General features: G+C 37.4%; 1 long non-coding RNA gene across 1 annotated transcript; it reads left to right on the top strand.

Moving 5' to 3' along the window:
• Window positions 1-5,158: 5,158 nt before the first annotated feature.
• Window positions 5,159-13,190, top strand: LOC125938543 (uncharacterized). The gene is made up of 4 exons (XR_007462730.1): window positions 5,159-5,210; window positions 8,921-9,120; window positions 11,528-11,670; window positions 13,129-13,190. It is a non-coding gene; the product is annotated as an uncharacterized LOC125938543 (long non-coding RNA).
• The last annotated feature ends 1,074 nt before the right edge of the window (window positions 13,191-14,264 follow it).

The raw sequence follows: 14,264 nt of genomic DNA, 5'->3' as shown, positions 1-14,264 counted from the left end.
TGTGATGCCTAAATAAATAATCACAAAAAATCTCAATGAAGAGTGAAAGTAGTGAACATGGTATTGTTTGACTAGAAAACAATATAATCCTAGAAATAAATAATAAAATAATCACAATTTAAAAACTAAAACAAAACAAAAAAACAACCAAACAACAACAACAACAACAAAAAACTCTTTTGAATAATTCTTAGACCATTGATAAAATCAGTATCACAATCTAAATTTTTATGTTTCAGGGTTCCTGGGTGGCTCAGTCAGTTGAGCATCCAACTCTTGATTTCAGCTCAGGTCATGACCGCAGGGTTGTGGGATGGCTCCATGACCAACATGTTAATCTACTTAACAAGCTTCTCTCTCTCCCTCTGCCCCTTTCCCTGCTCATGCTCTCTGTCTCTCTCTAAAATAAAAGTTAATTAATTAGTTAATTAATTACTTAAATTTTTAAGTTTCACTAAGATATAATTCTCATGCCATGTAATTCACTGATTTATGGGGTATAATTCATTATTCTCCAGTATATTTGCAGGGTTATATAACTGTTAGTACAATCTAATTGTACAGTATATTCATCTCTCTTAAGTGAAATATGTAATCACTAACTGTGACTTCCTTTTCCCACACCCCATCAAACCACTCCTTGTCCCTACCCATTAGCGCCAGCTAATATTTTTTCTGTCTCTACAGCTTTGATTATTCAGGGCATTTTATATAAAAAGGATTATGTAATATCCAATCCCTTGAAACTACTTCTTTACCTTAGAATGATATTTTTAAGATTCATCCATGTTATAGGATTTATCATTACTAAATTCCTTTTTTATTGCTAAATAACATTTGGGTGGATATACCATATTTTATTTATCAGTTCATCAGTTAATAGACATTTGAGCTGTCCATTGGAGTCCACTGTTTATTATGAATAATACTGTTGTAAGCATTCATGTACAAGGTTTTGTGCAGACATATGCATTCAATTTTCTTGTGTATATACCTGAGACTGGAAGTGTATCGTATGATAACTCTATTTTTTATCTTTAACGCTGTTTTTCAAAATAGCTACAACATAATAAATTCCAACCAGCAATGTATAAAGGTTCCAATTTCTTAACATCCTTGCCAATTCAGTTTTTGCCTAACTTTTTTATTATATGTATTCTAGTAGGTATAAAGTTAGAGTTTATTGTTGTTCTGATTTACACTCCCCAAATGTTAATGTTATTGAGCATCTTTTCATGTGCTTATTGTTCATTTGTATAGCTTCTTTGGAGAAATGTCTATATAAATCCTTTGCCCATTTTTAAATTGAGCTATTTTTTTTTTTTTGTTTAATTGTCATTGTTCTAAGAATATATTATGGGTATAAGCCCATTACCAAATATATCATTTGCAAATATTTTTTTACTAATTTGTTATTTATCTTTCACTTTTTTGATGGTATCATTTATAGCACATAAGTTGTTACTTTTAATGATTTTCTATTTAACTATTTTTTTCTTTTGTCACCTGCCTTTTTTGTGTCACCTGTAAGAAAACAGTAACTAATTGTTTTTTTTTCTTAAGACTTTATAGCTTTACCTCATACATTTAAGCTTCCAATCCATTTAGAGTTAATTTTTGCACACGATGTGAAATCCAGCTTCATGACTTTGTGTATGGATATCAGTTGTCCCAATGCCATTTGTTGAAAAGACTAATTCCTCTCCCATTGAATAGACTTGGCATCCTTGTTTAAAATTATTTGACCATGAACACAAGGATTTACTTCTACGCTGTCAGTTTTCTTCCATTGTTCTACATGTCATAGCCTTATTGCAGTACCATACTGTTTTGTTTACTATAACTTTGTAGTAAGTTTATAATTATGAAGTATGTGTCTTTCAAATTTATTTTCCTTTATCAAGATTGTTTTGGCTTTCTGGCACCCTTTGTACTTTCTATGAGTTTCAAGATGGGTTTCAGGATTAGTTTCAGGATTTTGCAAAATTGTGTTAGCTACAGCTGCTTAAAATAGAATTTCTGCAATGTGAGGCTAGAGGAGGGTGGTGAGAAACCCCAGAAACCTGCCTTTCCCAGTATGGAAGCCTAATCCCAGAATTGGAGCTCAGTGGAGAGTAAGCATTTGCCTTTTTGGCTACATATGCCTCACATACAGCTTCTATAGCATAGATCTGGGTGGTATTAATGAAGAGGAGACGGCTCCAAGGCCACAGAATTTTTCATTTCTAAGATTTAGCAAATTCTCTTGAATGAATGTCTCTCCATTTTCTGCATGCTTACAAAATAATTCCAGTGTGGCCTTAAGTAGGGTTTTGTTTTTTTTCATAACTTTCACCAATTAAAATGGGTTAAAGTTAAACTTCAAACAATTAAAGTTGTTTTGCTGGGAAGGTAGTTTACTAAGCTTTTTACTCCATTATTCGTGAAGTCCTGGCCCATGAAAATACTATTTAATAAAACCAATGCAATGAAGCCAAAGCTATATTCAAAGAAAACAATTTTGACAAATACAAACAATATATTTATTGATCCCTAACTAACCAACTTGTGGGATGAACCAACACTCTCCCTTTTTTCTTTAAAAACTATTGAATGATATCTACTACACCTTGAGTGTGCAAAACTAGTTGTCTACTTTGTTTTCCCTTCACTTCTCCCAATCTTGAGTTGTCTGTTTGTCAAGAGTCATTGGTGTATACCACTTTTCCTGTTTAGAGGTACTTCTCATTTTAACAAAATTTGTAGGGGTGACTGGCTGGCTCAGTTACAGGGCAGGTGACTCTTGATCTTGGGATCCTTGAGTTCAAGTCCCATGTTAGGCTTAGAGATTACTTAAAAATATAAATTATAATGAAACAAAATGAGCTGCTTTAATATATATTATATATATGTAAATATGTATATCATATGTATATATACATATATTTATAAAATTTGTAAAAAGTTGTTTTTCTTAAAAATCAGCTGGGGGGCGCCTGGGTGGCTCAGTCGGTTGAGCGTCCGACTTCAGCTCAGGTCACGATCTCACGGACCGTGAGTTCGAGCCCCGCGTCAGGCTCTGGGCTGATGGCTCAGAGCCTGGAGCCTGCTTCCAGTTCTGTGTCTCCCTCTCTCTCTGCCCCTCCCCCGTTCATGCTCTGTCTCTCTCTGTCTCAAAAATAAATAAATGTTAAAAAAAAAAATTTTTTTAAAAAATCAGCTGAATTCTTCACAAAATCATAATATTAGACAAGTTATTTTTGAAAAATACACACCATCTTGGTGTCAGTAAGACAACTATACAAGAAAGCTAAACTTGGAGTGCCTGAGTGGCTCAGTTGGTTAAGCATCCAACTTCGGCTCAGGTCATAATCTCACAGCTCATGGATTCAAGCCCCATGTCAGGCTCTGTGCTGACAGCCCAGAGCCTGGATCCTGCTTCGGATTCTGTGTCTCTGTCTCTCTCTGCCTTCTGCTCGCTCTCTCTCTCTCTCTCAAAAATAAACAAACATTAAAAAATTAAAAAAAAAAATCTAAACTTATGGGTGGAAACATGATGAGGAAGGGTAGACCTACACAGTGTCAAAGAACCTCCCCCTACAGTGCACAGTTATTACAAAGGAAGGATAATAAATTTACGGAGAACAGGTGGCCACCACATAAGGAATGATGGGATAAAGCAACATCATAAGCAATCGGATGTCATGCACTAAGAGGAGGATAACATAATCTATGAAATATTTCTCTCAAAAATATATAACCTGAATATAATCATGAAGAAACTGCAGACAAATCCAAACTGGAGAGTATCCTACAAAGTCACTGACCTATACTCATCAAAGGGAAACAAAGGAACTGGTCCAGGTAAAAGAAAACTAAAGAAAGACATACAGCAATCAAACACAACACATGGTTCTGCATTAGACCCTGGACCAAGAAAAATAAAAGCATTATAAAAGAAATTTTGGTCGATTGGCAAAATTGAAATATAGACTGTAGATAAGACAGTACTATTTTATCAATGTTAAATTTCCTGAATTTGATAGCTGCATCATCATTTTGTGAGAAGCTGTACTTGTTCTTAGAAAATGAGCAAATATTTACAGTGAAAGGTGGTATTCCATAGGCAACTTTCTAAAAGTTCTGAAAAAAATAAATATATAGAGAGTAAGAGTGAAAGGAAAGAGAGAGAGAGAGAGAGAGAGAGAGAGAGAGAGAGAATTCTCTTATTCTTAAATTTGGATCATTTTCCAACATTTTATCTTTTGTTCTTTCAGTTTATGAAATATCTCTGAGAGTTCTCTTATTGCTAAGATTTTTGCTGGCATCCTTTTCATTACAACCTCATTTATGTTGATAAATTTCCTTGACTAAGTTCCTCTGGATAAATATGTAGAGTCTCTAGAATGCCAAAAGTATCAACATTCCCTTGGTTAGCTATTTCTTCCCTAACTCTCTCTCTCTGTCTCTCTCTCTCTCTCTCTGCCCCTCTCTCTATATATATACATATATATGTATATATGTTATAATTACATGTAACTATTTCCTCTATAGCTATACATAACTTCTATAACTATACATAATTTGTTGTAATTGAATTCTACTTCCAGTGTCATCGCTTTTTTGTGGGGTTTTTTTTGCTGCATTTCACCTTGGTTGGTCAGTTACCTTTTTGGATTATCCATGTTTTAAAATATCACATGCATTTACCACTGGGCAATGAGAAGGCAACACAACTACACCTGTGCTGTCTGTGTGTGAACTGAATAACAGATGTGCAGTGACCGGTCGTGGACAGAATCTGACAGAAGTGATGTGATTGGTCACCAATCATGATGCACATTTGTTATTTAATTAGTAATTTGAGGATTTGATGATCTAGCAACAAAGTTTGAAATTCATGTGATTACTCTTAGCTAATGTCACATGGTAACTGAAATAGAAACCTTTTTATTGAGGAATGGGTGTTATTTAAATCACTTTTGGTCACTGCTATGTGTGCATAACAAGAACCCTGCAGAATAAGAACTCTACACAGTTCACCCCTCCTTCGGTTTGGCTGTCAGTTACATGCAGTCAACCACACTTCAGAAGGAGATGATCCTCCCTCTGACATATGGTCACAAGGTCAATAGTAGCCTAATGCTACATCACAATGCCCAAGTCATTCCCCTCACCTCATCTCATCACATAAGCATTTACCATCTCACATCATCACATGAAATTAAAAGGTGAGTACAGCATAATAAGATATTTTGAGAAAAACCACATTCATATAGCTTTTGTTATAATATGTTGTTATAATTGTCCTATTTTATTATTAGTTATTGTTTTTCATCTTTTACTGTGCCTAACTTATAAGTCAAATCTTATCACAGGTATGCACGTATAGGAAAAAACATAGTATATTGAGGATTTGGTACTATCCTTGGTTTCAGACATCCACAGGGGGTTTTGAAATGTATCCCCTGTGGATAAGCCAGCCTACCGCATGTGTATATTTGTAATTCCACATATAAACTAAATTTTTGGATTTAATAATCAGCCATTAATCACGATTGTTTTCACTAAGAGGATTTCTGCAATACTTGTATCATTTTTCAAGACAGAAATAGCTTGCCTCCCAGAAAAAAAAAAATACACAAAAATGAAAGGAAGTCATTAAAGCTGAAATACACATAACACTTAGAACAAAGTTAATCTATGTCTGCCTATACTCTGGTTCAAGATTCCTTGAAAAAGGTTTTATCTAATTCAATCCAGAAAAATAAGAGTAAACTCTATTCTACCTTCCACCAGATAGCATTATTTTCCAATAAGACTGATTAAGCATTCCATAGAAACAAATAAGCTTCAAAACAAAATAAAAAAGAAATAAAATCAATTGGAGAGTGCCTGAAAACTCACAGCCAGATATCACTGAAACCACAGGATATGGGTGGCTAATTTTGTTAGCTTGTTTTTAGAGACCTTTGACTTATAAAATACAAAAACTTTGTGAAGTGCCTTCTGGCTTAAATTAGGTTCCTGAGCTGCTTAGGTTAACAATAATCACTTTAAGCAAGGCCATAAGTAGAGTTACTTTATAAAGACCAAAGATCAAGTGAAGAAAGTTTACTGCTTTTATTGCTTCACCTTCCTTTAGATGGCGGTAATTGGCTTTTCGTTGTTTTTTGGCTATCCCAATCTGGTGCATCACCAAATACTTGATAATTGCATCTAAGAACAAATATACTGATCTCTCTAAACCCTGGAGAATCTCTACATTATTTTATTTGTCGGAATTGTAATTTTAGGTTCTTTCCAGATCTTAGCTTGTTGCCTTTTTAAGGTCAAATCTCCTGCGACCTACCCAAAGTTCCTGTGATAGGCAAACTATTCATCCTCATTCAACAGAGATAAAATGTCTTTGGAAAAAATTTCATCAGCCTAATGGAAACCACCCACATGGCACCGGCAATCTATCTTCCTGAGAAACCTCTGAGGGAGGCTACTGTACTTATAAATCCCAATTGTGGAAAAGGTGACACGAGATTTGCTTTTCAGCCTGCTCCACTATCTTACGGTCACAAAATAAGCTTTATTCCTAAATTGTCTTCTAAAATTAAACTAAGCAAAATAAAACTCTTGCCCTTTAACTGGGTTTGGATACGTTGTCACCTGGAAAGAAAAGCACATTAGCCAGTTTGCACATTAACAGAAAACATCTTATACAATAAAGGCTTTACCACCCATCGTGAAGAAAGGTATGGGGCCATTAATTCATTCAACAAATCTTTTAAATGCCTATTACGCGAATCCCTGAGAGGATAATATCAGAGCAGGAAATGAAAATGGGAAACCGAAGCAATTACCCCTGAAAAAGGTGTAGGCTTTGGTTCTTAATCATTTTGATCAATAGTTGGGTCAATTACCACAAAGGTTCTACAAATGAAAGTACAGAGCAGGCGTTGCTCGCAGATTGAGTCAGTGTGTTACATTCCAATGCACTGTCATTTCATACATGCGTCTCACAGAGTGTAACTAAATACAAACTGCTTCAAAAGTCATGTGCATGCATATTTAGTTAGCTCGTCACCATACTAATTTCTGACTCATCGGACATCAAGGTAACAATTGCTACTAAGAGAGGAGTTTGTAATATTCATTTGGTTACAAAAAGAAAACTTCATATTCAACAATGGTAAAGAACAGTGACCCAAGACATGTAGGAATGAAAGTTTTGATGGGGAAACAGTATCATGATTAAGGATGACCCATGTCTGGGGAAGATACAGTTAATATCAAAACATGTCTTCAGAAATATAGGCATGTATGAAAGAAAGTCCACAAAGGGGGATGGGACAAGAAAAATGCAATGCTTCAAATAAAATCTTCTATTGTTTCACAGTTACCTGCGAGATTAATGCTGACAAAAAGTATACACTAAGTGGAAGGACTTCCAATTAAGCCTAATAAGAGAATAAGATATTCTCTACTTAAATTTAATAATGTATGTCACCTGATCAGAGATGGAGAAAATGGAGCAATGGAAATTTCCAGTACCTTTCAACATAAAATACAAGCCAAAATCACATTTTAACATAAATAAACATCTCATAGGAGAAGCACAAGCTTCTCCTTGTGCAATCCTTTATAACAACATATACTTGTTAATTTGTGTGGCTGCCTGAAGAAAATAATAGCATATCGCATACACAATGATTAAATACATGTATTTGACCACGTAGCTTTTGCTTTACATCAAATTCAAGGATGTCTGCTGTAAGCCAGTCTGAAATCCTACTGACTTATTTCCTCCTGATATACGAATTATGCTTGTACAGTGTGTGTAAGAGAAAACTCCATCCAGCTTTGAATGATGCGGATCCAATTCGTAAGAGATGTCATTGAATCTTCACAAACATGAAAATTGTTTTGTTTTGTTTTGTTTTCCTGGCACACGGGAGAGTTCAGATAAACTGAGAACTAAAATTATAAATCATAAAAAATAAGATGCCCAAAACCTAAAGACACATTAAGCTTTCAATTTAATCCATCTCATGGGTCATTAAACACCATTTGAAATGTAAAAGCTTCAGGTAGGAGACAACACAAGTGTTTCTTCTCAGTTGTGATTCTTCTCACCTAAAGCTTTAAAAGTGAAACTTTCTTTATTTTTTTTGACTTTTTCAATAAGGATTGTTATGATGACAATTTAGAGACAAATTTAGAGCTTTGCCTACAATTACCTTCATTAATTCACAGCCTGTCTTTTTGTGACATTAGGTGCCTTTTGGAAAAGTACAGTCCCAGGCACGTACCACCTGGGTGGAAGAACTTTGTAACAAGGAACATGAATGATGTTCCTAATTCCTCATATATTTTCTTTCGTAACATCCTCTTCATTTGTCATGGTTTCTCTTCCTTTTTGACCTCTTTCGTCATTACAAATATAGTAATTTTATAATCTCTTTTAGATTGTTCTATTTTACTTCATTTGGGGATGTCAGTTTTACTCTTTATAGCAGCCACTGGCACTTTTTTATGGTCATTCCATTTGTGTTTTGATTTATGACTCTAACTTTCAGCCTTTTCTTCTATCAGAGATAAGAGAGACCCGATCTAGGAATATCTTGAAGAAGCATCCTTGAATGACTCTCTTAAGGGATCAGGGATTTTACAAGAGCTAGATCTGTTTGTGCAATTTATTCTGAGCCTGAAATTCACCCTTCACCTAAGTAATGTAAATTTAGACCCAATGTGCATGTGTGGTGCTAGATTTTTTCAAAAATGTTTTTCTGCCCAATGCCTGGAGGAAACTCACCTAAGTCTTTAATAGCGGGTAGAATTCTCGGAGACTAGGAGCAGAGTTTCTCGATTATGTTTTCACAGACTGAATGGTTCTTTGCAGTCCCAACTTTAAGGAGTTATCTCAAATCGAGATATGTACTTTTTCTAGATCCAAGTTCCTATACTGAAGATCAAAACTCAAGCCTCAACATCTGAAGAGCGCTGGGGGAAAAATCACAATAACAAGCACCTGGTTTGGGAAACCTCCTCATCCTCACTAAAATACAACAAGCTGCCTCATCTGGTAAAACCTCTTTCTGCCTCTGTAGGGAGCCCCAGCAGGAAACAGTAAGAAAACAGCAGGACCAGGTAAACCAAGCAGACCAAAATAATACCTCAAAGACTCTGAAAATTTAACTCTTATCGGAAACCACAGCACATAAAATCAGGCCAGTCACTTCGTGATAAACCTATAAACAGGGTATTTTTCTGCTAATAAATAAATAAAATTCAAATTGGACCCAGAGTTTCCTAATCATAACAGTAAAAATGTCTAGGATACAATAAAAAACCACCCATCATAACAAGAAACAGGAAAATCACTTAACAATTATCAAAATACAATCACAGAGGCCAACACCGAGCTGAATCAAATGTTGAAATTATCTGATGGAGATTTTAAAAGTAGTCATCATAAATATGTTTCATTGGCAACTATATGTCTTCTTGAAACAAACAAAAAAATAGAAAATCTCAGCAAAGAAACAGAACTTATTATGGCTGAAGATATAATCAGTAGAACAGATCAATAGAATTTATCCAATATAAAAACAACAAAAACAAAACAAACAAAAAACAGAGAAAATAGTCTGAAATAACTTACCAAAGTCTGTTTGCTTTGGCATATTAACAAAGATCCAATATTCACATAATCAAAGTCTCAAAAGGAGAGAAAAAGGGTTTGCAAACTGGCTCCCATGCAAAGACAGAAGAAAGGCAAACAGACCACCGCAGACCAGTAGGTGACAGATTGGTAGGCTCAACGAGCAAGGACACTTACATAGGAGGCTTGTCGTGAGCAGCTACAAAGCAAATAGACCTCCACACCTGCCCACCAGAATCATAAAAGTTTATCTAGAGTCCTTAACTGGGTTCACTCACTTACACCGTGCAGGTGGCCTCAGACCGCATTGCTCTCCCAAGGCTGCGTCCTTTAAAAGGGTTCTGATGGGGGGCCTGGGTGGTTCAGTCGGTTGAGCGGCCAACTTCAGCTCAGGGCATGATCTCGCGGTTTGTGAGTTCGTGCCCCGTGTCAGGCTCTGTGCTGACAGCTGGGAGCCTGGAGCCTGCTTCGGATTCTGTGTCTCCTCCTCTCTCTGCCCCTCCCCAGCTCATGCTCTGTCTCTCAATAATAAATAAACGTTAAAAAAATTAAAATAAAATAAAAGGGCTCTGATTGTGGGAATGGTGGGCAGAACATACATTCCAAGGATGGGGTAGGAGAGAGGAGCCTCCGGTTGCCCTGGTACAGGTGTTGGGTCGGCTGGAGGTCAAGTCCTCTGGATGACCTCCGCCCAACCTTCACCCCTCAAGACTGGTTATTATAACCTCACCCGCCCTCTTCTCCCACATTGTGTGCTACGCCATCAGCAAGGATTCCATTAGCATAGCGGTGGCTCATTTGGCAGCTATCGGGCTGTATTGAAAGCACACACTATAACAACAACCCAGGCACATGCAAGAGAAAACATAGATTAAGATAATGATTCCCAAAATAAGTAATGATCTTTTCCACCAAGAGCCTCAAGATCCAAACCATTGATTTACTAAGTCCCCTAGAAATGAGGGTTGGATCACTCAGAGCATTCACTTGTGTCCTCATGTGATTTAATAAAAGTGATACATTAGCAGACTCTTCAGGTATGAACAGATACCATTCTTTTTGGATAACGGCACAGGTGATAATAATATCCAAGGCCATGCTGTTTGGCAAGATAGCTTTTCTCATTAGAAACATTAACAGTGTTAAGTAAAGACAGACTTTGAGAGCTATCATTTAAGGCTTGTTGGGTGAATTTAGTAAGGGCTTCTATGTGTGCTATGATGTCCTCTAGGACAATGCAGAGGCAAAAGTGGCCACCAAATGATTGTACTAGTGGGAAAAAAAAAATGTGCCCCTTAGCCTTGAGGAGAGGGGGGTTGGCAGCTTTAGGAACTTGACTTGGTTATACATAACATACATTTTAGATGAGGGAGGCAGCCTTGTCAGGTGCGAGGAGATGAACTGGGACAAGGATATGCCAGACCAGGATCTCCACTTTCTCCCCTCTTTCAATGGTTTGTGTTTCATTCCAAGTATGGTGTGTTTCAACAGCTTCAGCTTATTATCAGGGCAGTGGGATCCAGTGGAGATTGAGTAGTTCCCCCTCAACCAGGGGTATGAAGTAACTCACCCATCCTGGTGGGAAGCTCATTGCAAATTCTAGTTGATAATGCTTTTCCAGGCATGATGGGGCCCCGTGTTCTCAGCAGCATAGCACATTGATTCACAGTGAGAGTTGGTACAATGGCTGTCTCCTGTGACTTCCATATCTTTACAGTATTGGGTGTCTTGGCGGGAATCCCAATCTAGCATGTGGGGCAACAGGCCCTACTGGTTGATTATTCAGATGTATTGAAGCCTGAGATAGTACTTTAATCCACCTGGCCAAGATAGTTTTACTTGTTAATAATTTAATCTGCTGCTTTAATTTTTCATGTTTTTCCTTTCTATCAGTCTTACTGCTTGCAGGTTATGAGGAAGATGGAACCTCCCCATTCAATGTCATGTTCTGTTACCCAGTCTTGTACATCAGGACATCATGACCTTGGAAATGTGACCCGTGATTACTGACTATTCAACAAAGTTATCAGAACATGGTACTTTTTTAATCCCCTAATGGTGGCATCCTGGTTTGCATGATGACGGGGTAAATTTTGGTTAGGCCAAACACTCCACAAGAACCAAGGCATATTTATAACCCTCAGTTGGAGGAAGGGGGACAATACAATTAACTTCCCAATCCCTCACCAGTTTAGAACTCCAGTGGATGGCCCCGGACTCCTTTGGCAGTTGTCTTGAGTGTTGTTTAGAACACACAGAACATGCTATTACTGAATTAACCAAGTCACTGTATTTCAAAGGAAATTGGCGTCTTTGGCAATGTGCCATCCCACCTGGGCACCACTGTGGAGACTCTTCCCATGTACCGAGTCTGCTGTATCTACTGTTGGGTCTGGTACTAGGACTCATACCCAGGCTGGGGCAGCTTCCTGACTGCTAGGAGCTGTTAGCACCTTAGAAGCCAGGATATGGAAGACAGTGAGGACTGCCTCAGGCTCTTGCAAGTGAACCAAAACTTTTTTTCCCCACATATCCTGATCCCTCAAGCATTTATTCATGATCACCCACCCTTTGGCTTCCTATTGTCCAATCATAGAGTCAATCCCTTTCGAATGGCCCAACTACAACTACAAAGGCTTCAAGGCCAAGGACTCATGAGTGATCACCAGCCAAACTGCTCTGAATGTAGTCCACTGGCTGCTGTGATTTGTTACAGGTTCTAGGCCCCTGTGTCATTGGAATCGCTCCCATTCCTTCTCCATAGGCTGTAGGGGCCACCACAGAAATAGGGGCAAGGGCATTTGGAAGATTTACATACTCTATAGAAACTAGTAGGGCTTGCATTTCTAGGCTATTAGAAATGATGCTCCTCTGCTGCAAATAGGCACGCTGGGATTTTAAGTCATGGTAGAGATGGATTAATGGAACATATCCTCAGGCCATCCCTCGATAGGAAGGGGATTCTTACCAAGATATAACATTTGTTCCTTCATGACTGGCTCTACCTGTAGGAGTTCTGGGTACACTGGTAGGAGCTGTTACTCTATGGGGATATATTTGGTTTCTGCCCCCTTCCAGAACTGGGACCCAAATCCTAGAGGTACTCTCCCCTTCTGTTGTCTTTGTCACAATGCCCAACTTATACCTTCCAGAGCCACAGACACATCTAACTCAAATGGTAGCCCTGCTTGGGAGATGCCCAAGCATCTGCTTCACTAATATTTTTGCCCTTTGAAAAGTGACTTGTTGCTCTGATACCCAGTCACATGTGCCCTTCCTTCGCCAGGCAGTATGAAATACAGAGGCACCGTGGCAGGGGGAGATAAAACTCCTCCAAATTTCAAAATCACTACAAAAGCTTGTCTCTTTCATGTTCTTAGGGGTTACATAGGCTGACATATTTTCAATCACAGCTTCTGGGACAACACACAACTTACCCAACCATATGATTCCCCAAAACTTTACAGTGGTGCCTAAACTTTGAATTTTTGCAGGTTCACTACTCACCCTCTTCCTTGCAGATAGATGTTCCAGCAAAGTGTCCTGCAGACAAGGCAAGTCTTTCACATATTAACATTATATTATTGACGTAATGTGTCCATTTTACTGATGTGGAAAAGGAGAACAGGGACAGATCTTGGGTTACCATCCCATGACTTATTGTGGGGCTATGCAGGTAGCTTGGGGAAGCACTTTTGCAAGGATACTTACATTAATAACATACTTTTATATAAATATAACCTAAAGAAAACTTTGCATCATTTCTTACTTGACAATGCTTCCCACATGGTTTAACATATCAAATAAGCCTAATTATTTTAATATCTCTCTTGTATAAGGAGAGATAACAAACCTTTTGAGCTGTTCCAGAAGACCTGAAAAAAACCCAAAGTCAGTTTAAGATCAAAACTTAATTTAAAGTTTGATTTTTGAAAAGTTTGTCAAAAATATCAAAAGACTTAAAACATTTGATTAAATAAGATCATAGGTCACTGTGAAACAAATCCATTTAACTGCGGGGCAATTAAAGATTTCAAAGGCAAATACAGAAGTTATATAGTTGTGAAAAAAAACTTATCTCTTTTAATAGAGAAAAGTCCGTCTTCTGAGGTAATCAAACACTTGATAAAGACAACATGAAGCACAGGAAATTATTTCGATGAAAACACAGAATCTTTGTCTTCTAGGCAGATTACCAAAATTATAAAGAAAAACCTTTTATAATCTTATCGAAAACAGACCAAAAGGCTAAGAAAGCTTTTTCCTAAGAAGCCCATGCCAAAACACATCATAATTAAAGATCTGAAAAGGAAAGACAGAAAAGTCTTGAAAGTAGCCAAAGAGAAATGATTGATTACCTATAGGGGAGCACCAATTGATGTTACAGATCATTTCTCATCTGAAGGCATGGAGTCAGAAACAAGTGGCGAAACATGTCACAGTTGCCAAAAGAAAGGAACTGTCAACCATGCGTTCTGCTTTTGTTAAAACTATTCTTCATGAATGAAGAGAAATAAAAGCATGCCCAGATGAAGGTATTTCATCTGGGAAGAATTTGTGGTTGGCCAGCAGCCCTACCCATAAAGATTGGTTGGAGAGAGTTCTTCTAACACAAAGGAAATACAGAAGA

The sequence above is a fragment of the Panthera uncia genome (genome assembly GCF_023721935.1).
Source record: "Panthera uncia isolate 11264 chromosome B2 unlocalized genomic scaffold, Puncia_PCG_1.0 HiC_scaffold_24, whole genome shotgun sequence".
In the NCBI taxonomy this organism is placed as follows: Eukaryota; Metazoa; Chordata; class Mammalia; order Carnivora; family Felidae; genus Panthera; species Panthera uncia.
The sequence above is the reverse complement of the archived record's forward strand: the minus strand, read 5'-3'. Positions and strand labels throughout refer to the sequence as shown.